The sequence below is a fragment of the Camelus ferus genome, chromosome X (assembly GCF_009834535.1).
Source record: "Camelus ferus isolate YT-003-E chromosome X, BCGSAC_Cfer_1.0, whole genome shotgun sequence".
In the NCBI taxonomy this organism is placed as follows: Eukaryota; Metazoa; Chordata; class Mammalia; order Artiodactyla; family Camelidae; genus Camelus; species Camelus ferus.
In genome coordinates, this window is record NC_045732.1 from 39,778,058 (window position 1) to 39,803,232 (window position 25,175).

At 35.7% G+C, this 25,175-nt stretch overlaps 1 long non-coding RNA gene across 1 annotated transcript in view; it reads left to right on the forward strand.

Moving 5' to 3' along the window:
- The window catches only part of LOC116662079, a 28,545-nt gene extending 17,558 nt beyond the window's left edge, over positions 1 to 10,987 (forward strand). The window contains exon 3 of the long non-coding RNA XR_004318073.1: positions 10,977 to 10,987. This is a non-coding gene — a long non-coding RNA (uncharacterized LOC116662079). The remainder of the gene's footprint in view (positions 1 to 10,976) is intronic.
- Positions 10,988 to 25,175: the final 14,188 nt, after the last annotated feature.

Genomic DNA, 25,175 nt, shown 5'->3' on the forward strand with positions numbered 1-25,175 from the left:
CCTAGCCACAGCAGTCAGGCAAGAGAGAGAAATCAAAGGGATCCAAATTGGAAAAGAAGAAGTAAAAGTGTCACTATATGACGACGACATGTTACTATATATAGAAAACCCTAAAAGGTCCACACAGAAACTACTAGAGCTGATCGAAGAATTCAGTAAGGTAGCAGAATCCAAGATTAACATACAAAAATCAGTTGCATTTCTTTACACTAACGATAAATCAACAGAAGAAGAAAGTAAAGAAACAATCCCCTTTAAAATAGCACCCAAAGTAATAAAATATCTGGGAATAAATCTAACCAAGGAGGTGAAAGAATTATACAAAGAAAACTGTAAATCATTGATGAAGGAAATTAAAGAAGACTTTAAAAAATGGAAAGATATCCCATGCTCTTGGATTGGAAGAATCAATATGGTTAAAATGGTCACACTGCCCAAGGCAATCTACAGATTTAATGCAATCCCTAACAAATTACCCAGGACATATTTCACAGAACTAGATCAAATCATGAAAAAATTTACATGGAATCATCAAAAACCTAGAATTGCCAAAGCATTACTGAAGAGAAAGAAAGAGGCTGGAGGAATAACTCTCCCACACTTCAGACAATACTATAGAGCTACAGTCATCAAGACAACATGGTATTGGTACAAAAACAGACATATAGACCAATGGAACAGAATAGAGAACCCAAAAATGAACCCACAATCTTTGGGTCAAGTAATCTTCGACAAAGGAGGCAAGAATATACAATGTAATAAAGACAGTCTCTTCAGCAAATGGTGTTGGGAAAACTGGACAGCAGCATATAAAGCAATGAAGCTAGGACACTCCCTTACACCATACACAAAAATCAACTCAAAATGGATCAAAGACTTAAACATAAGACAATATACAATAAACCTCCTAAACGAAAATATAGGCAAAACATTATCTCACATATCTCTGAAAAAATTTCTCCTAAAAGAAATAAAAGCAAGAATAAACAAATTGCATTCTGCGCTATCATGTTACCTCTCCCCCTCCCCACTTCCATGACATCACAGGAGACCTAGTGGAGGTTGGGGCTGTCACAACCACCAAGCAATAATGAAGTCAGCACTCCTTGGTGGTGTAGTTGAGGCCAAGGGATAAGAGGTAAAGAGTCATTTCTACCCTTCCCAGCCAGTGAGATATAAATTGAGGTTAGTGGAGACTGGATTCCTCCTAGCAGTAATGAGAAGCCTTCCACCAAGTGTCAATGGAGGCCAAGTAGGAAAACTGGACTTTTGTCCTGACCTGTCAGTATCAAGGTGGCACCTCATCATTCCCTGATAGAGCAGTGTAAAAGAAAGCCAGCTAAAACAGAGCGTTTAAACAAGATCCAGAATCTCATCACATAAAACCCCAAATGTCCCAAATTCAATCAAAAACCATTTTTAGATTTAGAATCAGAAAGATCTCAACTTACATCAGTAAAAGATAATCAATAGATACCAACATTAACATGGTAGAGATTTTAGAATTATCTTGTAAAGATTTTTAAGCAGCCAACATAAAAATGATTCAATGAACAATTATGAACACACTCAAAACAAATGAAGAAATAGGAAGTGTATCAATAAAATAGACTGTTCATCAAAGAAATTTAAACAAGAGCTGAAAAATACATTAACCAAAATTTAAAAATTAATGGATCAGTTGAACAGCAGAATGGAGGGAACAGAAGAAAGAATAACTAAATTGAAGATAGAATTATAGAAATTACCTATTCTGAACAGCAGAGAGAAAATAGACTGGAAAAAAATGTAGAAGAAAAACTCAAGGACCTGTAGGACTCTAATAGAAAATGTAACATTTATGTTATTGAAATCCCATAGGAGAAGAGAAAAAGGGTGGTGCTTAAAATATAATGCCTGAAATTTCCCAAATTTGATAAAAGACATAAACCTACATATACAAGAATCTGAGATAATGCCAAATAAATCCACACCAAGACATATCATATTCAAATATCTGAAAACTAGACAAAAAGTCTTGAAAATAGTGATAAAGTAAGGATATCTTATGTATAACAGAAAACCTACTTAATGACAGTGGATTTTTCATCAGAAACCATGGAAGATAGAAGGATGTGGCATACTATTTTTCAAGTACTAAAAGAAAGGAAATGTGAAATCAGAATCCTGTTTCCTGAGGAATAATTTTTTTTTAGAAAAAAGGAAGTTAAAGCATTTTCAGATGAAGGAAAACTAAGAAAATTGTTCACCAGCTTATCTAGTTTAAAAGAATGGTTGAAGTTAGTTCTTTACACAGAAAGGAAATTATAAAAGAAGAAACTATGAAACAAAGGAAGGAAAGAATTACACAGCAAACAAAAATATGTGTAAATACAGTATCTATTATTTCTCTTCTTTAGTTTTCTAAATTATGTTTGATAGTTGAAGTAAAAATGATAATGCTATCTGATGTGGCTCTACATATATGTACAGGGAATATTTAAAATGATCGATTATTTTATAAACAGGGGAGGATAAAGGGATATAAAAGATGGCAAGAGTTTTACACTGCACTTGAACTGGTAAAAATGACACTAGTAGATTCTGTCAACTTTTGTATATATAATGTAATACCTAGAGTAACCACTAACAAAATTATAAAAAGAGATACATGTAAAAAGAGTGGATGAATCAAAATAAATTTCTAAAAAATATATAAAAACCCCATTGAAAGTTAAGGAAAAATAAAACAGAGAAACAACAGAGAGTGCAAATAGAAAGCAAAAAAGTCATCATCCATTAATAATTACATTAAATATAAATAAACTAAATGTGGCAATTAAAAGACAGATATTGTCAAATAAATTGCAAACATGATCCATCATCTTACAAGGCCAATGTTAATTCTGATACCAAAAACCAGGCAAAAACAAATAAGAACAAAAGCAAAACTAAAATAAAATTCAGTCCCATATCCTTCATTAGCTTTGATGAAAATTACTTTTTAAAATAACAAATAAAACAAGTAAAATCAAACAATGAATATAATATAATTATATACTGTAACCAATTAGAATGTATTCCCTATAGGTAAAGATGATTTAACATTCAAAAATCTATCAATTCATACAACATTGTAAACTCCCTATACTTCAATAAAAATTATGTTAAAAAATTCAAAGTTTTTTGGTAGCACAAGAAACAACATAGAATTTAAAGATAAGTGGAAAATTGAGAATAAATATTTTCAACATATATGGCAAAAATCTATCAATTCACTATATCAATAAGATAGAGAGAAAATTTATGTATTCATATTCATTGATGCAGAGAAAATCTTTGACAAAATTTAACAGCAATTCATGATAGAAACTCTTAGCAAATTCTCAGGAGTCAAAGGGATCTTCCACAACTTAATAAAGACAATCATCAAAAAGCCTATAGCTGACATCACATTTTGTATTTTACTTAAGATCAGGAAAAAGAGAGTGGTGTCTGGTCTTGCCACTTTTTTTAAAAACATTTTTTATTGATTTATAATCACTTTACAATGTTGTATCAAATTCCAGTGTAGAGCACAATTTTTCTGTTATACATGAACATACCTATATTCACTGTCACATTTTTTTCTCTGTGAGCTACCATAAGAACTTGTAGATATTTCCCTGTGCTATACAGTATAATCTTGTTTATCTATTCTACAATTTTGAAATTCCAGTCTATCCCTTCCCACCCTCTGCCCCCTTGGCAACCACAACAAGTTTGTATTCTATGTCTATGAGTCTATTTCTGTTTTGTATTAATGCTTTGTTTTTGTTTTTGTTTTTGTTTTTATTTTGTTTTTTTTTTAGATTCCACATATTAGCGATCTTACACGGTATTTTTCTTTCTCCTTCTGGCTTACTTCGCTTAGAATGACATTCTCCAGGAGCATCCACGTTGCTGCAAATGGCATTATGTTGTCGGTTTTTATGGCTGAGCAGTATTCCATTGTATAAGTATACCACCTCTTCTTTATCCAGTCATCCTTTGATGGACATTTAGGCTTTTCCATGTCTTGGCTATTGGAAATAGTGCTCTTATGAACATTGGGGTGCAGGTGTCATTTTGAAGTAGGGTTCCTTCTGGATATATGCCCAGGAGTGGGATTCCTGGGTCATATGGTAAGTCTATTCCTAGTCTTTTGAGGAACCTCCATACTGTTTTCCACAGTGGCTGCACCAAACTGCATTCCTACCAGCAGTGAAGGAGGTTTCCCCTTTCTCCACAGTCTCTCCAGCATTTGTCATTTGTGGATTTTTGAGTGATGGCCATTCTGACTGGTATGAGATGATATCTCATTGTAGTTTTGTATTGCATTTCTCTGATAATCAGTGATATTGAGCATTTTTTTCATATGCCTATTGACCATTTGTATTTCTTCCTTGGAGAATTGCTTGTTTAGGTCTTCTGCCATTTTTGGATTGGGTTGTTTGTTTTTTCCTTATTAAATCATATGAGTTGCTTATATATTCTGGAGATCAAGCCTTTGTCAGTTTCATTTGCAAAATTTTTTCCCATTCTGTAGGCTGTCTTTTTGTTTTACTTATGGTTTCCTTTGCTGTGCAGAAGCTCATAAGTTTCATTAGGTCCCATTTGTTTATTCTTGCCTTTATTTCTATTGCTTGAGTAGACTGTTCTAGGAGAACATTTTTGAGATATATGTGAGATAATGTTTTGCCTAATTTTCGTCTAGGAGGTTTATTGTATCTTGTCTTACGTTTAAGTTTTTGATCCATTTTGAGTTGATTTTTGTGTATGGTGTAAGGGAGTGTCCTAGCTTCATTGCTTTACATGCTGCTGTCCAGTTTTCCCAACACCATTTGCTGAAGAGACTGTCTTTATTCCAGTGTTTTTCTTGCCTCCTTTGTCGAAGATTACTTGACCCAAAGTTTGTGGGTTCATTTTGGGCTCTCTATTCTGTTCCATTGGTCTATATGTCTGTTTTTGTACAAATACCATGCTGTCTTGATGACTGTAGTTCTATAGTATTGTCTGAAGTGTGGGAGAGTTATTCCTCCAGTCTCTTTCTTTCTCTTCAGTAATGCTTTGGCAATTCTAGGTCTTTGATGGTTCCATATAAATTTTATTATGATTTGTTCTAGTTCTGTGAAATATGTCCTGGGTAATTTGATAGGGATTGCATTAAATCTGTAGATTGCCTTGGGCAGTGTGACCATTTTAACAATATTGATTCTTTGAATCCAATGGTCTTGCCACTCTTATTCAACATAGTACTGGAAGTTTTAACTACTACAGTAAGGGAAGAAAAATAAATAAAAGCTAAACTGGAAAGGAAGAAATGAATTCTTACTTGCAGGTAATATGACTGTCTATATATAAAATCAAAAAAATCTACAAAAAAATCTTCTGTAATTAATGAGGGAGTCCAGCAAGGTTGCAAGATACAAAATCAAAATCTAAAATTAATTTGTATATGTTAACAATGAACATATCAAAATCAATATTTAAAACAGTACCATTTATAATTTCTCTAAAGAATTTGAAATACTTAGGCTTAAACTTAGCAAAACTTGTAGAGGATCTGTATTCTGCAAATTATAAAATTATCATTAAAGATATCAACAAAGACCGAAAAATGTGTCCATCTACATTTTTGATGTTGAATAAATAAAATTATATATCATTATATATATGATATTCAGCCATAAAAAGAAAGAAATCTTTTGCAATAACATGGATGGACCTTGAGTTCATTATGCTAAATGAAATAAGTCAGACAGAGAAAGGCAGTACTATATGATCTCACTTACATGTGGAATCTAAAAAAAGTCTAATAAATCTGTTTAAAAATCTGAAACTCTAAAAGTAAAGAAAAACAACTTATATATACAGAGAATGGATTGGTTGGTTGCCAGAGGTGAAAGGGTGGGTAGGAGGTGAAATGAGTAAGGGGAGTAAAAAGATACAAAGTTTAGTTATAAATTAAATAAATCTTGAGATGTAATAGTGTATTTTATATTTGAAAGTTTCTAAGAGAGTAGATCTTAAAAGCGCTCATCAGATGAAAATAAGTTTGTAAATATGTGTAGTGATGAATGTTAACTAAACTTATTGCATACATAGACAATGCATACATGAAATCATGTTGTAGACCTAAAATTAATAAAATGTTACATGTCAATTATAGCTAAATAAATACATAAATAGATGAATATCTGTAAACTACAGTGCACAAAAAAGAAGAAATAAAACATATTTGGAAAATAGTAGAACATGAAATTATTTTATTCCTTAAATTTATAAAACTTGATGTATTATTTTTAAAAACTTTTAGTTTTTAAGTTTTAATTAAGAGAGACATTCAAGTTCATGGATTTATAGATTCAACATAGTAAACATATCATTGACCTACAGGTTTAATGCATTTTTTACCAAAATTCAAGGAAGTTTTCTTGTGGACATAAACAAGTTTATTATAAAATTTATATGGAAAGATACAGGCCAAAAACTATCTAAAATAATCTTCAAAAGAAAGATAAAATAAAAGGAATTATTCTAACTGATGTTAAAGTTGGATCTAGAGTTATAGTAATCAAGACACTGTGATATTGGCAGAAAGATAGACCCAAAAATTGATTGAACAAAATAGAGAAATCAGAAATAAACCCACATAAATATGCCCAGCCAATTTATCACAAGGTTGCAAAAGTAAGTCAATAGAGCAAAGAATGCCTTTTCCACAAAAGACTCTGGAGCCATTGGACATCCATTGGCAAAATAAATAAATTAATTAATTAACCTCAACCTAAACCTCATACGTTATACAAAAATTAACTTATAATGGATCATGGACTTAAATATAAAATATAAAACTATGAAACTTTTAGAAGAAACAGAGGAAAGTATCTTCAGGATCTAGGGCCAGGCTAAGAGATCTTAGACTTAACACCAAAAGCATTTTTTGTAAAAAAAAAAAAAAAAATCAATAATTTGAAGCTCATCAAAATTAAATTTTTTTTGATTTATGAAAGACCTCTTTAAGAAGATGAAAAGGTACATTATAGACTAGAAGAAAATATTTTCAAATCACATTTTACACAAAGTGCTAGTATCTGTAATACATAAATAACTCTCCAAATTCAAAAATAAAAAAAGAAAACAAAACCAAAATTAAACAATACAGTTAGAATGTGAGCAAAAGACATAAACATGGTCATAAATATGGTCATATTGCCCAAAGCAGTCTACAGCTTTAATGGGATCTCTATGAAATTACCCATGGCATTTTTTGCAGAACTAGAACAAATAATCTTAAAATTTATATGGAACCATAAAAGACCCAGAATTTCCAAAGCAATCTTGAGGAAAATGAACAAAGCTGGAGATATAACCCTTCCAGACTTCAGACAATACTACAAAGCTACAGTAATCAAAACACTGTGGTACTGGCACAAAACCAGACATGTGGATCAATGGAACACAATAAAAAGCCCAGAAATGAATTCACTCACCCATGGTCAATTAATCTTCAATGAAGGAGACAAGAATGAAGAGAAGATAACCTCTTCAGCAAGTGGTGTTGGGAAAGCTGGACAGCTGCATGTAAATCAATGAAGTTAGAACACTCCCTTACACCAAACACAAAAATAAACTTAAAATGGCTTAAAGACATGACACCATAAAACTACTAGAAGAGAACAGAGGCAAAACATTCTCTGACATAAATTGTAGCAAATTTTCTTAGGTCAATCCCTGAAGGCAAAACAAAAAAATTACAAGCAAAAATAAACAAATGGAACCTAATCAAGCATAAGCTTTTGGAACGCAAAGGAAACCATAAACAAAAAGAAAAGACAACCTACAGACTAAGAGGAAATATTTGCAAACAATACGACTGAAAAGGCTTAATTTCGAAATATACGAAGAACTCATACAACTCAATAACAAAAAGAAGAAAAAACAAACCAATCAAAAAATGGGCAGAAGACCTAAATAGACATTTCTCCAGAGAAGATATACAGATGGCCAATATGCACATGAAAAGATGCTCAACATCAGTAATTATTAGGGAAATGCAAATCAAAACTACAATGAGACATCACCTCACACCATTCATAATGGACATCATTTAAGTCTACAAATAATAATTACTAAAGAGGGTGTGGAGGAAAGGGAACCCTGTTATACTGTTGGTGGAAATGTAATTGGGGCAGCCACAGTGGAGAGCAGTATGTAGATTTCTTAAAAAAACTAAAAATAGTGTTACCATATGATCCAGCAATCTCACTCCTAGGCATATATCCAAAAAAGACAGAAACTCTAATTGGAAAAAATACATGAACCCTAATGTTCATAACAGCACTGTTTACAATAGCCAAGATGTGGAAGCAACCTAAATGTCCATCAAAAGATAAGTGGATAAAGAAGATGTCATACACACATATGCACACGCGCGCAATGGAATATTACTCAGCCATAAAGAATGAAATAATGCCATTTGCAGCAACATGGATTGACTTAGAGATTATTCTACCAAGTCAAGTAAGTCAGAGAAAGACAAATATATGATATCACTTTTTTGTGGATTCTAAAAAGATGACACAAATAAACTTTTTTATAAAACAGAAAGACTCACAGACAAAAAACAATCTTATGGTTACCAAAGGGGAAAGGGGGGGAAGGGTAAATTAGGAGTTTGGGATTAACAGATACACACTACTATATATAAAATAAACAGCAAGGACTTACTGTGTAGCACAGGGAACTATATTCAATGTCTTATAATAGCCCATAACAGAAAAAGATATAGATAGATAGATAGATAGATAGATAGATAGATAGATAGATAGAGATAGAGATAGAGATAGAGATAGATGTGTGTGTGTGTGTGTGTGTGTGTCTGTGTGTGTGTGTATCTGAATTGCTTTGCTGTATACCAGGAACTAATAAAACACTGTAACTCAACTATACTTCAATAAAAAATAAAAGAAAAAAATAAGTTTGGATGGACTGGGACATATGGAGGAGGGGCAGAACCAGGAGGACAACAGAGACAATGCCTGCAATCCCAGCCCTCTGGCCATGGCAGCTGCGCATACAGCCCCAGGCAACATGGTAGCAGCAGGGAAGCAACACACATGACCACGGTCTTCCAGCCACAAATTTCCTGCAGCCACAGATAACCCTGTCCCTCCAGATTCAGAGGCACCCAAAACTATGGCCCTCTACCCTCTGCCTGCAGCAGTGGAGCCCACAAACCTGACAACAACAGACACAGGAGAGGTACCCGTGACCCTCGCTACCTTCTCACTTTCCCTCCTACCCCTGCGGCAGCTGATCCTGTGATTCAGGAGATCGCAAATATAGTAGAAGTGCACAACATCATAGTGTCACAGGTAGAGAAGCCAGAAACACCGAGAGCAACAGGGCACCAATGACCCCGGAGATATAAGCGTCAATAACAAGGGTACTGGACAACACCTCTGACAGAAAAAGCAGAAGGGGGAAAGTGCCAACAATTAAATATAACCAGAGAATAAGAGAATACCAAAAACATATTATGTAGCGCCACCTACTGGAAGATAAAATAAAGGCCTCTAATTTCTAACCTGTTGAATCCTTAGAATCAAGAGGGGGGAAAAAAAGCTTTGCCTAATGAAGAAAGATGTTTGCTACTTCAAATGTGCTGGCGGAGGAGCAACTCATCAAGCACCATGAAGAACAACAGTAACACTGTATCACAAAAAGGAAATGACAATTCTCCAGACACCAAACCTGAAGTCATGGAATATGGCAATCTAACTGATAGAGGATTAAAAATAACATCATGAAGAAATTAAACAAGCTACAAGAAAACTCAAAAATGCACTTCAATGAAGTAAAGAATGCAATTAACGAACAGGAAGAATATTTTATCAAAAAGACTGAAGCTTTAAAAAGGAACCAAAAAGAAATTCGGGAGCTGTAGAACTCAATAAATGAGATAAAGAATGTATTAGAAAGCATTAGAAATAAAGCAGACAATATGAAAGAGAGAATTTGCTATCACAAAGATAGAAATCTAGAAATGGCAAAAATAGAAGAGGAAAAAGAAATGTGATATTAAAAAACAGGAAATTCTATGAATGGTATCTAACTCTTTTAGGAAGGGTAACACTAGGGTAATGGGTATCCTAGAAGGAAAAGAGAGGGAGAAGAAACTAGTTATATAAAGAAATAATAGCGGAGAACTTCCCAAACCTGGGAAAGGAACTGGATATACAAATTCATAAAGCTAAGAGAACACCTATTTACATCAATGTGAAAAGACCTTCTTAAAGACACATTATATTAAAAAGATCAATGACATTTCCTGTCAAGATGGCAGAGTGGTAGGACCATGAGCTCACCTCTTCCCGTGACTACAATGAAACCACAACTGACTGTTAGACAACCATCAAAAATAAGACTGGAACCTAGAAAAGAAAATCATTTTCAACTGGAAACACAACAGGATGGTAGGAGGGGTGTGCTCACGATATAATTGGGCCCCATACTCCCCCGGTTGGCGATCCACAAGCTGAAGATTAATTAAGACACAGAGGCCCTCCCACAGGAGTGAGAGTTTGAAGCTTCATGTCAGTCTCCCCTGTCCTGGGTTCTGGCATTAGGAGGAGGAGGCATCCCCAGGACATCTGGTTTTGAAGGCCAGTGGGGCTAAGTTCCAGTAGCCCCTTGGGACTGGGGGGAACAGAGGCTTCACTCTCTTGGGGAGCATACAAAGATTCTTGAGTGTGCCAAGTCCAAAGGCAGAGGCAGTGATTTCATAGGAACCAGGGCCAGGCCTGCCGTTTGGTTTTGGAGGGTCTCCTGGGGACATAGGGGACAGCTGCAGCTCATCCAGGGGACATAAAAGCTGGTGGTGGGCATTCTGGGAGTATTCATCTACATGAGTTTTCCTGGAGGCTGACATCTTGATTGGATCACTAGCACCAAGACCTAGCCCCACTCAACAGCCTGTAGGGAAGCCTCAGGCCAAACAACATACTGGGTAGGAACACAGCCCCACCCATCATCAGACTTCCTAAGCCACAAAGGCCTCTAGACACAGCCCTACCCACCAGAGGTTCAGGACCTAGCTTCACCCAACAGTGGGCAGGCACTGGCTCCTCCTGCCAGGACATCTGCATAAGTCTCTAGTCCAGCCTCATCCACCAGGGGCAGATACCAGAAATAAGAAAACAACAATCCCAAAAACTATGGATGGAATCCACAAACACAGGCCAGACACTACATTAGGACCAGCTGGACCCTGGTCCTTGGGTGACAAGAGAGGAGTGTACTGCTGGGACACATAGGATGTCTCCCACAGAGGGTCACCTCTTCAAGGTCAAGAAAAATAACTAAGCTACCTAAAAATACAAACAGAAAGGTAGACAATATGAGGCGGCTGAGGAATATCTCCCAGGCCAAGGCACAAGATAAAATCCCAGAAGAAATAAATGATGAGGAGATAAGCAATTTATCTGAGAAAGAGTTTAGTGTATTAATGGTGAAGATGTTCAGAGAACTCAAGAGGAGTATAGATGTACAGAATGAAGTTTTTAGAAAAAAAGTTGGAAAATAAAAAGAATACCCAGAGTTGAAGAATAAAATCACTGAAATGAATAACACACTAGAAGGAACTAAGAATAGACTAAACAAGGCAGAAGAATGGATCAGTGAGCTAGAAGACAGATTAGTGGAAATCAGTACTGTAGAAGAGAAAAAAGAATGAAAAGAAATGAGGACAGTTTAAGAGAACTCTGGGACAACATGAAGCACACTAATATTCACATTATAGGGGTCCCAGAAAGAGAAAAGAGAGAGAAAGGACCTGAGAAAATTTTTGAAGAGATAATAAAGGAAAACTTCCCCAACTTGGGAAAGGAAACAGTGATCCAAGTCCAGGAAGCACAGAGAGTTCCACACAGGATCAATCCAAAGAGGAATACACCAAAGGACATAGTAATCAAACTGGCAAAAATTAAAGATAAGGAGAAAATATTAAAATTAGCAAGAGAAAAGCAACAAATAACATACAAGGGAACTCATAAGGTTATCAGCTTATTTTTCAGCAGAAACTCCACAGGCCAGAAGGGAGTGGCATGATATATTTAAAGTGGTGAGAGGGGAAAACCTACAACCAAGAATACTCTATCCAGCAAGGCTTTCATTCAGATTTGATGGAGAAATCAAAAGCTTCACAGATAAACAAAAGCTAAAAGAAGTCAGCACCAGCAAACTGCTTTACAACAAATGTTAAAGGAACTTCTCTAGTCATCAAACTGTAAGAAAGAGAACAAAAAGAAGAAAGAGAGGAAAAAAACTATAAAAGATTGCTTTGGCAGTTCAGGGTCTTTTATGGTTCCTAATAAATTTTGGAATTGTTTATTCTAGTTCTGTGAAAAATGTTGTGAGTACTTTGACAGGGGTTGCATTGGATCTGTAGATTGCTTTGGGTAGTATGGCCATTTTGATGTTGACTCTTCCAATCCAAGAGCACAAGATATGTTTCCATTTCTTTGTATCATCTTCAATGTTTTACAGTTTTCACAGTATAGGTAACCTCCTTGGTTAAGTTTATTTCTAGGTATTTTGTTCTTTTTGATGCATTGGAAATGTTTATACCAGTTATAAAATTCTGGTTTTTGAAGTAAAAAAAAAGTAAGTGAATGAAGCACTGCAAATGCAAAATATCCTTCTTTCTTATGGGTGAGTGGTATTCCATTACATACATATGTTGCATCTTTTTTACCCATTCATTGATTTATTTGCGCTTACGATATTTCCATATCTTGGCAATTGTAAATAACGTTGCTGTTTATAGCAAGGTGTATGTATCTTTTTAAAATTAATTCTTATTTTGTGGTTGGCTTTATTCCTTTGATAACTATGTAAGTTTAAAAAGCTAAAGCTCTAAAAGTTCTTAGAAACAATGAACAGTACATATATGTAAATTTAAAAATATGTGCAGTATATTGTGTATATGTATTTACATGCAATACATTGTATATGTGCAGTCAAATTGTAGCAATTCTACCTAATAAAACTGAAAAGTGAAAAAAATAACAATAAATAAATAAACCTAAATACCTCCCCCAAAACAAAAAGTTAAAAATAAATAAATAAATATATTTTTTAAAAGGTAATGACAAAGAACGAATTTCAAAGGCAACCAGGGGAAAAAAAGAGTGGCGACCTACAAAGGAACCCACATTAACCTATCAGCAGATTTATCAGCAGAACCCCTATAGGCCAGGAGAGAGTGAAATGACATTTTCAATATTTAAAGATAAAAACTGTCAGCCAAGAATACTCTATTCAGCAAATTATCCCTCAAATATGAAGGAGAAATAAAGACTTCCAGACAAAAACTGAGGTAGTTCATGAGACCTGACTTACAAGAAATGTTGAAAGAAGCTTCTCTACCAAAAACAAAAAACCCAAAGTACACAGAACTTTGAGTTATGTGATAAATGGACAGACAGAATTAAAAAATTACAATTCTTTATTGGAATATGTTTTTAAACACTTTATTATAGCATAAAGGTTAAATGGGGGAAAAGCAAAAAAGCAAAAAAAACAACTATAGCTATTTCAACCTGGTAACAAATCCACAACATAAAAGGGATAATTTGAGACAACAAAAACACAAACAGAGAAGAGGAAAATGACAAAACCAATATAGTTAAATGAAGATAAGATGCTATCATCAAAAAAAGGACTATTTTATCTATGAGATACTTGATACAAACCTCTTGGTAACCACAAAAGATAAATCTAAAGTGGAGATAGGAACCAAAAAATGGAAACAGAAAAATAGCACAGAAAACCACCAAAGCAAAATGGCAGGCAGAAAAACAAGGAAAAAGAAACAATGGCAATACAGAGCAACCAGAATAAAAAAAGATAAAGTAACAGGACTAAGCCTTTATTCATCAATAATTATTCTAAATGTAAATGTATTGAATTTGCTAATCGAAAGACACTGAGTGCCTGGAGGGGTTAAAAAATAAGACCTAACTATATGCTGCCTCCAGGAGACTCACCTTAGCTAAGCTATAAAGACAAACAGGCTCAAAGCGAAGCAAATGGCAGCCCCCTCCCCCAAAAAGTAGGTGTAACCGCATCATATCAGCCAAAATAGAGTTCAAGCCAAAAAAAGTAACAAGATGGAAAGATGTACATTATATAATGATAAAGGGGACAATTTTCAAGAAGATATAATAGTTATTAATATATATGCACTTAATATAGGAGCAACAAAATATATAAAACATGTATTAACAGGCATAAAGGGAGAAATTGACAATAACACAATAATAGTAGGGAAATTTAACACCCCATTTACATCCAGACAGAAAGTCAACAAGGAAACAGTGACCTTAAATGAAACATTAGACCTGACAGATTTAATAGATTTGTATACAACATTCATCCAAATGCAGCAGAATGCACATTCTTCTCAAGTGCACGTGGAACTTTCTTAGAAATAGACCATATGTTTGGATACAAAACAAATCTCAATAAACTCAAGAAAATTTAAATCAAATCAAACATATTTTCTGATCACAGTAGTATGAAATCAGAAATCAGCTACAAGAAGAAAGTTGGAAAAATTATAAATATGTGGAGACTGAACAACATGCTGCCAAACAAAGAAATACAGGAGAAATTTTTTTTAAAAACCTGAAGACAAATGCAAATAAACATATGGCATACCACAAATTTCTTCTGTTTAACACAAGGAACTATATTCAATATCTTGTAGTAACTTATAATGAAAAATAATATGAAAACAATTATATCTATGCATATGTATGACTGAAACATTATGCTGTACACCAGAAATTGACACATTATAACTGGCTATACTTCAATTTAAAAAAAGAAAAAAATATGACATAGCAAAATCTATAGGATACAGAAGAAGTGGTGCTAAGAGGGAAGTTTATAGCAATAGAGTGCCACCTCAAGAAACAAGAAAATCACAAATAAACAATCAAACTATCTACCTAAAGGAACTAGAAAAAAAGAAGAGCAAATGAAGCCCAAAGTCAGTGGAAGGAAACAAATAATAAAGATCAGAGCAGAAATAAATGAAATAAAGCCTAAAAGGACAATAAGAAAAATGAATGAAACTAAGATCTGGTTCTTTGAAAGGATAAGCAAATTAACAAATCTTTAGCCAGACTCACTAAGGAAAAAAGAGAGGAGGCTTGGATAAATAAAATCAGAAATGGAAGAAGGCAGGTAACAATGGATACCACATAAATACAAATGATTATAAGAGAATATTATGAACAGTTTACACACCAACACATTGGATATCCTAGAAGAAATTGACAGAGTTTTAGAATCATACAACCTGCCAAGACTGAATTGTGAAGGAATAGAAAATCTGAATAGATTAATCACTAGTAAAGAGCTTGAAACTGCAATCAAAAAGCTCCAACAAAGAAGTCTAGGACAAGATGGCTTCACATGTGAATTTTGCCTTACATTCAAAGATTTGATACATATACTCTAACTCTTCTGAGGAATTAAAGAGAAGGGAACAGTTCCTAAATCATTTTACAAAGCCAACACTACCTTGGTACCCAAACCAGACAAAGACAACACGAAAAAAGAAAATTATAGGCCAATATCTCTGAGATAAATAGATGAAAAACTCTCAATAAAATATTAGCAATACAAATATAAAACACTTTACAAGGATCATACACCATGATCAAGTGTGATTTATTCTAGGGATGCAAGGATGGTTCAGCATCTGCAAATCAATCAACATGATACACCACATTATTAAAATGAAGGATAAAGAATATATGCTAATCTCAATAGATGCAGAAAAAGTATTTGACAGGATTCAACACTCACTTACGATAAAACTCTCAATAAAATGGATACAGAAAGAGTATATCTCAATATAATAAAAACCAGGTATGACAAACCCAATAGGTAACACCATTCTTTCAATGGTGAAAAACTGAAAGCATTTCCTTCTAAAATCAGGAACAAGACAAGGATATCCACAATTGCCATGCTTATTCAACATAGTATGTAAGTGCTAGCCAGAGTAAGTAGGGAGGAAAAAGAAATAAAAGGCATCCAAATTGGAAAGAATTAAGTAAAAATGTCACTATTTGCAGATGACATAATTTTGTATACAGATAGCCCTAAACACTCCACCAAAAAAAAAAAAAACCTTTTAGAAATAATAAACAAATACAATAAATGTGCAGGGGGGAAAATCAACATAAAAACTTTATTGACTTTCTATAAACTAACGATAAGCTGATCAAAAGAGAAATTAAGAAGCCAATCTCAGAGATTGGCTAAGATGGAAGAGTATAAAGACCATGTGCTCACCTACTCTCAGGGGCACACCAAAATTACAACTATTTAGAGAACAACTATTGATGAAAAATACTGGAACCTACCAGAAAAAATAGTCTACAACTAAAGGTATAAAAAAGGAGTCACAATGAAACAGGTAAGAGGAGTGAAGTCATGGAATAGTCAAAACCCAAACCCCCAAGTGGGTGACCCACAAATGGGAGCATAATCACAACTTCAGAGGTTCTTCACAAGGAGCAAGGGTTTTGAGACCCACCTCAAGCTCCCCAGCCCAGGAAGCATCAAAGACAGGGAAGATGAACCCCTAGAACATTTGGCTTAGAAGGCCAGCAGGGCTTAATTTGGGGAGATCCAGATGGTTGTGGGAAATAGAGACTCCACACTTAAAGGGCACACACAAAATCTCACACACTCTGAGATCCAGGGAAGAAGCAGAAATTCAAAAGGAGACTGGATCAGACCCACCTGCTGATCTTGGAGAGTCTCCTAGAGAGGCAGGAAGCAAATGAAGCTCACCCTCAAGGAAATAGACACTGGTGACAGCCATTTTTGTAAGCTGGTTCTATCACATGGACACTGGTGCTGGCATGTGCCATTTTGGAATCTTCCCCCTAGCTTATTAGCCTCAGGACACATCCCCACCTCTGTGCAACAGCCAGTAGGCACCAGTACTGGGATGTCTCAGGCCAACCAACTAACTGGCCATGGACACAGCCCCACTGCCAGCAGACAGGATACCTTAAGACCCCTTAAGTCCACAGCAGCCCGTAGACACAACCTTGCTTATCAACCTTGCTTACCAGAGTGCCCAGGACCAGGCTTCACACACCAGTAGGCAGGCACTAGATCTTGGACCCCTAGAGACCCTGAGAATCAGCTCCAACCACCAGTGGGCAGGTGCCTTCTCCAGAATTCCTGACCATGCACATCAGCAAATCTGCTCTAGCTTCAGGACCAGGCTCACTCACCAGTGGGTAGACATCAGTCCCAGGAGAACTGCAGCCCTATAGGCTGCAGAACCAGCTCATTCACCAACATACCAGCAACAGCCCTGGGACTGCTGGAGCCCAGCCCCACCCACCAACAGGCCAACACAAGCTTCAGGACACCCCAGCCCCTCTGCAGCCAGCAGTGTCAGGAACCGGCTGCGTCCACCAGCAGTTCCACACCAACTCTGGGAATCTTGGGTGCTGCAACTAGATCCCATGATATGGCTCTGCCCACCAGTTGGGCAGCACTTCACCCACTGGTGGGTGGACACCAGCTCCAGGATCTCTTGGACACTGACATCAACCACCAGTGAGCAAGTACTAGCCCTGGTGCCCCTTGGAGTTCTGCAGCCAGCTGCCTCATGACTCAGATTCACCAAGCAGCAGCTCACAGCCTCTGCACAAGGTAAGGCCTAGCAACCAACTGGACCAATGAGACTGCCCACAGTAGTGAACCCACCACAACAGAAGGACCAAGCAGCCCACATGGGGAAATTTTAGAGCATATAGCTCTGGTGATCACAGGGTAGTACAGTGCTAGAATGCATAGGACATTTCTTACAAAAGGCCACTTCTTCAAGGTCAGGAAACATAGCTAACCCACCAGATGCATAGAAATAAAAACAGCAAGTTAGGCAAAATAATACAACAGAGGAATATATTACGAATGAAAAAACAAGATAAAATCCCAGAAGAACTAAGTGAAGTGGAGATAATACACCCAAGAAAAAGGTCAAGGTACTGATCATAAAGATGATTAAAAAAAATTCAAGAGAGTAATGAATGAACAGAGTGAGAAGTTGGAAGTTTTCAACAAAGAGTTACAAAACATAAAGAACAACCAAACAGAGAAGAAAATACAATAACTGAAATGAAAAATACACTAGAAGGAATAAGCAGTAGATTAGGTTATACAGAGGAATGGATCAAGAAGCTGGAAGACAGAGTAGTGGAAATCACAGAACATAAACAGAAAAAAAGGATAAAAAGAATTGAGGACAGTTTAAGAAACTTCTGGGATAACATCAAGTGTACTAAAAGTCACACTATAGTGATCTCAGAAGGAGAAGGGAGAGAGAAAGGGACAGAGAACAAATTTGAAGACATAATAACTGAAAACTTCCCTAACTTGGGAAAGGAAACAGACATCCAAGTCCAGGAAGCAGAAAAAGTTTCAAACAGGATCAACCCAAAGAAGACCACATCAAGACAGATTTTAATTAAAGTGGCAAAAATTAAACATAAATAAATAATATAAAAGCAGTAAGGGGAAACCAACAAGTTACATACAAGGGAACTCCTGTAAGGCTATCAGCTGATTTTTCAGCAGAAATTGTGCAGAAAGAGGAAAACCTACAACCAAGAATACTCTACCCTGCAAGGCTCTACTTCACATTTAATGGAGAGCTCAAGTTTTACAGACAAGCAAAAGCTAAGAGTTCAGTACCATCAAATCAACTTTACAAGAAATGTTAAATCAACCTCCCTAAGCAAAACAGAAAGGCCACATCTAGAAACATGAAAATTAAAGAAGAAAAAAGCTCATTGGTAAAGGCAATATACATTAAAGGTAGTAAATCAACCATGTACAAGGCTAGTATAAAAAGTACAAGATAAAAGTAGTAAAAACATCTATATTCACAACAAGCAGTTAAGGAAAACACAAAATTAGATGTAAAATATGATGTGAAAATCAGTAATTTTAGGGGGCAGATAGTAAAAATGCAGGGTTGTTAAGATTCATTTGAATTTAAGAGATCAGCAACTTAAAATAACCAAATATGTATAAAGATTGCTATATATAAACCTCAGGACAACCACAAACCAAATATCTATAATAGATACACACACAAAAATCAAACAAGAATCCAAACCTAACACTAAAGAGTATTGTCATATCACAAAAGAAGAGAACAAAAGAAGAAAGGAACAAAAAAGAACTACAAAAACAATCTCAAAACAATAAAATGGTAATACATATATATCAATAATTACTTTAAATGTAAATAGACTAAATGCTCTAATCAAAAGAAACAGAGTAGATGAATAGATACAAAAACAAGACCTGTATTTATGCAGCCTACAAGAGACTCACTCCAGATCCAGACACACACACAAACTGAAAGTGAGAATATGGGAAAAGGTATACCATGCAAATGGGAATGAAAAGAAAGCTGAGGTATTAATACTTATATTAGACAAAACAGACTTCAAAATAAAAAGTGTTACAAAAATCAAAGAGGGACATGACATAATGATCAAGCGATCAATCCAAGAAAAAGGTATGACAATTGTAAATATATATGCACCCAACATAGGACCACCAAAATATATAAAGCAAATGTTAACAGACATCAAGGGAGAAATCAACAGTAACACAATAATAGTAGAGGACTTTAATACCCTGCTTACGGGAATGGACAGATCATCCAGACAGAAAATCAATAAGGAAACACTGTCCTTAAATGAAACATTAGGGCAAATGGGCTTACTAGATATATAGAGAAAACATTACATCCAAAAACAGCAGAACACACATTATTCTCAAGTGCACATGGAACATTCTCCAGGTTAGAGCACATCCTGGGCCATGAAACAAGCTTTGATAAATTTAAGAAAATTGAAATAATATCAAGCATCTTTTCCAACCACAATGCTATGAGACAAGAAATCAACTACAAGAAAAAAAGCTACAAAAACACAAACACATGGAGCCACAATAAATTTTTTTTGGATTTGGGACAAACATGAATTTTTGGAGGCCAGAATGCCACCTCTGTTAGACTTAAATAATGGTCCCCAGGGATGTCCACATTGAATCCCAGGAACCTGTGACTATCTTACCTTATATGTCAAAAGTGACTTTGAAGATGTGATTAAGTTAAGGATGTTTAGATATTGAGATTATTCGGGATTATCCAACTGGGTCTTATGTTACCAGAAGGGTCCTTATAAAAAGGAAGCAGGAGGGTTAGAGTTGGAGAAAGGCGTGTGACAACAGAAACAGGGAGAGAAGGAGATGTGATGATGGAAGCAGAGGTTGAAGTGGTATGGCTATGAGCCAAAGAATATGAGGCACTCTAAGAAGTGACTCCTTAATGGGTACAGGGTTTCCACTTGTGATGATACAAATGTTTTAGAACTAGGTAGAGGTAATTGCTGCATACATTCTGAATATATTAGATGTCACTGACTTGTACACTTTAAACTTGTTGTTTTTATGTTATCTAAATTTCATCTCAATTTTTTTAAAAATGGAAGAGGACTATAACACAAAATTTAGGATAAACATACCTTGGATTGAAGGAGGCAAGGACAAAGGGTATGAGGGAGGAACCATCATAGGCAGATAATTGTTTCTGTTTATGTTCTAATTCTCAATTTGGTTGGTAGGTTTTTGGTGGCAATTATAAATTAATAAGTAAATAAAAATGAATAAGTAAATTAAAACATATCAAAGTATCACTAAAATATCAAAAGAGAAACTGATCTTCTAAAATATACTGCAAATAAAGCATGCCAAAAAGACCCAAGAGGCAAAACTCTACCTCTGAAAATTTTAAAAATTATACAAAAAGTTGAAAATCTTTTCCATCTTTTCCACATTTTATAAAATAATTCTTAAAAATCCCAAAACAATATTTAAAAACAATTTCCTACCAGTTTTCTACTTGACTAGATGATACATTCCTTTTAAAGAGATTGCTAGCTTAGCATTTAAAATCTACTCAGAGGAGGCGTCTCAAACCATGTCAGACCAGACCTTTCTACCTACAGAAAGACAGAGCCCTAGCCCATGCAAGGGCCATACCCTCACAAGTTAATGTGCAGTGTCAGATACTCTGGGTTTAGTGAGTCCCACTTATCCTCTGACATAATTGACATTTCCTGTTGTTTGATATTAGTGAGCCTGGGTATTTGATTTCCTACAGCTGCTGACTGCTACCAATTGTCTGTTCACTATATAATTCCTTCATTCACATGTCCAAAGGGGTGAGGGAACATATAGGCTGACTCTTGGGAGGGAATTAGCAGCAACAAGGCTAGGAACTCTCCTTCCAGATCTGGGTCAATTGTGAATGAGGATAATGGTGTTATTAGGAAGTGTCTGTAAGAAACATGAAAAATTTAGCATAACATTTCTAAAAAGGGAAAAATAGCTTAGTAATCAACATCAAATACATAGGCATTAAAAAATAGCAATGTGGTTGTTGGTAAAGTTCATTTTCAACCAGTCTTGAGGTTAAGAAATTAATGTATGCATCATGAAAGATAAGAATGAGAATACATTATTTATAATAGAATAGAAATAAAATTGTCCCTCGAAATCATAAAACCGAAGTGTCTCCAAACTGAAAAAACAGAATACAGACTACATATATGAAAATTTAAGTGTTTCCTTTACTACTTCTAAATTCTATCAAGTTCATAAAGAAACTATACAAATCATTCAGTTTCTACCAATTTGGCCTTTATGTATTTTCATCAAAATACTTAAAGACTATCCAGGTAACACACAACAAACTACGAGTCATCTTCTGCTCAGTCAAGGTCACCACTTCACAAACCAGTTCATATATTTTTCTCAGAATAAGCCCAGAAGCTGGTTTCTAGTTTTTGGCCAATATCAGTAATACTAAATGTTTTGGAAGGAAAGTCTTGCTCCCCTACTTCACTCCCATCCCTGCTCCCTCAGCTGGATGGCATGCCCTGTGGTGGGATTATTTTCAGCCTTGGACATTTATCTTTATTTGACCATATAAAGGTGACCTCCAGATTCTGCTCTTCAACTGTTTCTTCACGTACAGGTCCAAGGATGGTCAAAAGTCGGGAGGGCAGGGTTGGGGGGGAGACCAGCTGAGGCTGGGATTAGAGTAAGACCAGAACTCTCTTTGCTGACGTGTAATTACATTCTCCATTGCAAAAAGATGATGGAAGCAGTGACTGAGTGTAAACAACATCCACAAAAGGAATGTAGATAGCTCCATTCCCAGGAGGAGGGTAATTCCTTCAGGATGTGAGCAACACTCTCTTTGGACACTATTCATTTGAGGTTAATGGATGGCTGAGACCTGCCTCTGTCCTAAAAGAACTTGATGAGGAGTCTCAGAGTCAAATAAAATCTGGGAACTCTAGAACTAAAAATTATACTATGAGGATGAATTCTGTAAGGTTAAGTCTTTTTATAAATGATTATTTATTTATTTATTTTTAATAGAAAACAAATTTATGGTTATCAAAGGTGTAAGGGGAGGAGATTAGAAGTTTGGGATTAGAAGACACAAACTACTATATATAAAATAGACAAACTACAAGGTCCTACCATATAGCACAGGGAACCTGATTCAATACCTTGTAATAACCTATAATGAAGAAGGATATGAAAAGCTATATATATCTTTTCATAGTCTTCATATCTTCATAAAGATATATATATACATATATATCTTTCATTCAAAAATATGCTGTGGTCTTTGGCTGAGGAGAGCCCGGTAGGAGAAGGGGGATTTCATAGTTAGTATGTCAACCAAGAGTAATAATACCCTGCCCAGAATTGGATGCTTACTCCCTAAGCCCGTCCCCACCTACATAAACTTGGCCCTAAAGTGCTCTTCACGTGCATCTGGACAACCCCTACTTACATAATTTTCTCTCTCAATCATCTCATTATGCCTATTATTACAGGAAGTAGATACCATATTGTTAATCTGTTAATGTTAAATAGCACTTATATGTCTTCTTGTAATTTCAACAGAAATCATTCTCCTGTAGAATTTTAAGTTATTGTTATTTGAATTGTTTATTTAAACTCAGGAATATTTTTTTTTCTTAAACTCCAGTCATTCTTCTATCAGGAGCCCCACTTCTGCTCTGCACATTTCTATGCTTATCCTAGTCACACATAGAGACTTACACTCCTTGACCAGGTGTTTCATACAGTGGGTCCCCTTCCCACCTTCCTAGTATACCTGAAGACAACTCCCTGATCAGACCTTGGTTTTACCCACCCACTCTTTCCATAGAACCAGATCCAGACTGCCACTGCATTATTATTTAGCATCCAGTCCCCAGAGTAGTATACAATTCTTCAAATGTAAGTTTCTACATGGCCATGACCGTCTTTTATTCATTTTATTACTTCAGTCAGGCTTATCTCTTATGCTACTGCACAGGAGTTTTCCTCATTTCTTTTTCCAAACAGGCCCCTAATACTTCAGCCAATTTAGAATCCTTGTCATTAGTCAAGCACCTCTGCCAGCTCCAAACACAAAACGGTCCTCCTCATTATTACAGGCAAGTCTTTGGACAGCCCCATCCACATCAGGTCCTTCTTAATACCATAGACAGCCTCTAGTAAACCCCACCCATGCCAAGGTTCCTTCCGTACTTTATTGGAAGGCTTCTAGTCATACCCTTCCAAACCAGGGTCCTTCTCTTCTGTATAAGCAGGCATCTGGGCAGTTACAACCATAAAAATCTTTTTCTTTTCTCTATTGGCATACTTCTCTACAAGCAGTTCTCTATCTCTGTACATGCCAGTGCCTTCTGTATCATGCAGGCAATTCTATGCTCAGCTTTGCCAACACTAAGTCTTATTTTTCTATCAGGAGGTTTTTCGTTACGCCTACCCATAGTAAGGATGTTTCTCCTCTTTATAGGCAATCTATGGACAGCCTTCCCCACATAAGGGTCCTCTTCATCATACAGGCAGGCTTATGGTTAGCCTGCCCCCACTGGGGTCTTTCTCATTTCTATTGGGAAGCCTCCAAGTTAGCTCCGCCCATATCACGATGCCTCACTTTGCCACTCATCAGTTCATTTGCGCCAGTCTTCGCCGTGCAGAAAGGTGCGTGAAGAGCTTCGTTTCATGGGCGGGTTTGTTCTTTGCATTGCCGGATTTTCTAGCTGGTGCCGCGACACTAGTAGGTGTTTCTCTTCTCTGTAGGCGACAGTCTTCTGATAACTCTGCCACATCAGGGTCCTCCTCATCACTGCAGGTAGGCTTATAGTCATCGGTACTTACACGTGGGTCCTCTCACTACGGCAGCCCTCTGGTTAACCGTAGCTTACTATAACGTTCTACAACTTGATTTTTTTTTCACCAAACAATTCTAGATTTAATTAAGTCTGCCTACAAATAATTTATTCTTTTTTAAAAGCTGCATAGTATTCCTTTGTGTGTTTTTTACTGTGTTTAGTTCATCTATTTCCATATTGATGAACATTTAGCTGTTTTTCAGCATTCCAACCAGTATTACACGGAGCACTCTCTTATACGTTTCCTTAAGCACACTAACAAATATTTTCTAGAGTACACACATAGAAGTAAAAATTACTGAATCTTAAAGTAGTCAGATTGTAATTTTTAATAAAAATTGGCAAATTACCTTTTAAAACGGCAGCACCAATTTACATTCCCACAAGTAGTAGATGAGAGTGTTTTCCACCCTTATTGTCAAAATGTGATGTTATTTTAAATTATTTTAAAAATTTTTGCCAAAGTGATGGATCTGAATTGGTGCCTCATAATTGATCTATTTTTCCCACATTACAGACACTGTTGAAACTCTGTGTATACTTCTCCCTCATCCTGTATTATTTACTCCGTTTGCATAGTTTTAAAACTTCTCTATGTGTTTTTGAAACTAGTTATTTAAACTAGTGTTGCAGGATTTAAAATTTCATTTAAATGATGGCATACAGTATATATTCATTTCAGCTTTGTTTCAGTACTTTTGAAATTAATCTATATTGAAATGTGTAACTTTGGATCATTATTCTAATATCAGAGTAACCCATTATATCAATTATATCCTAATTTAT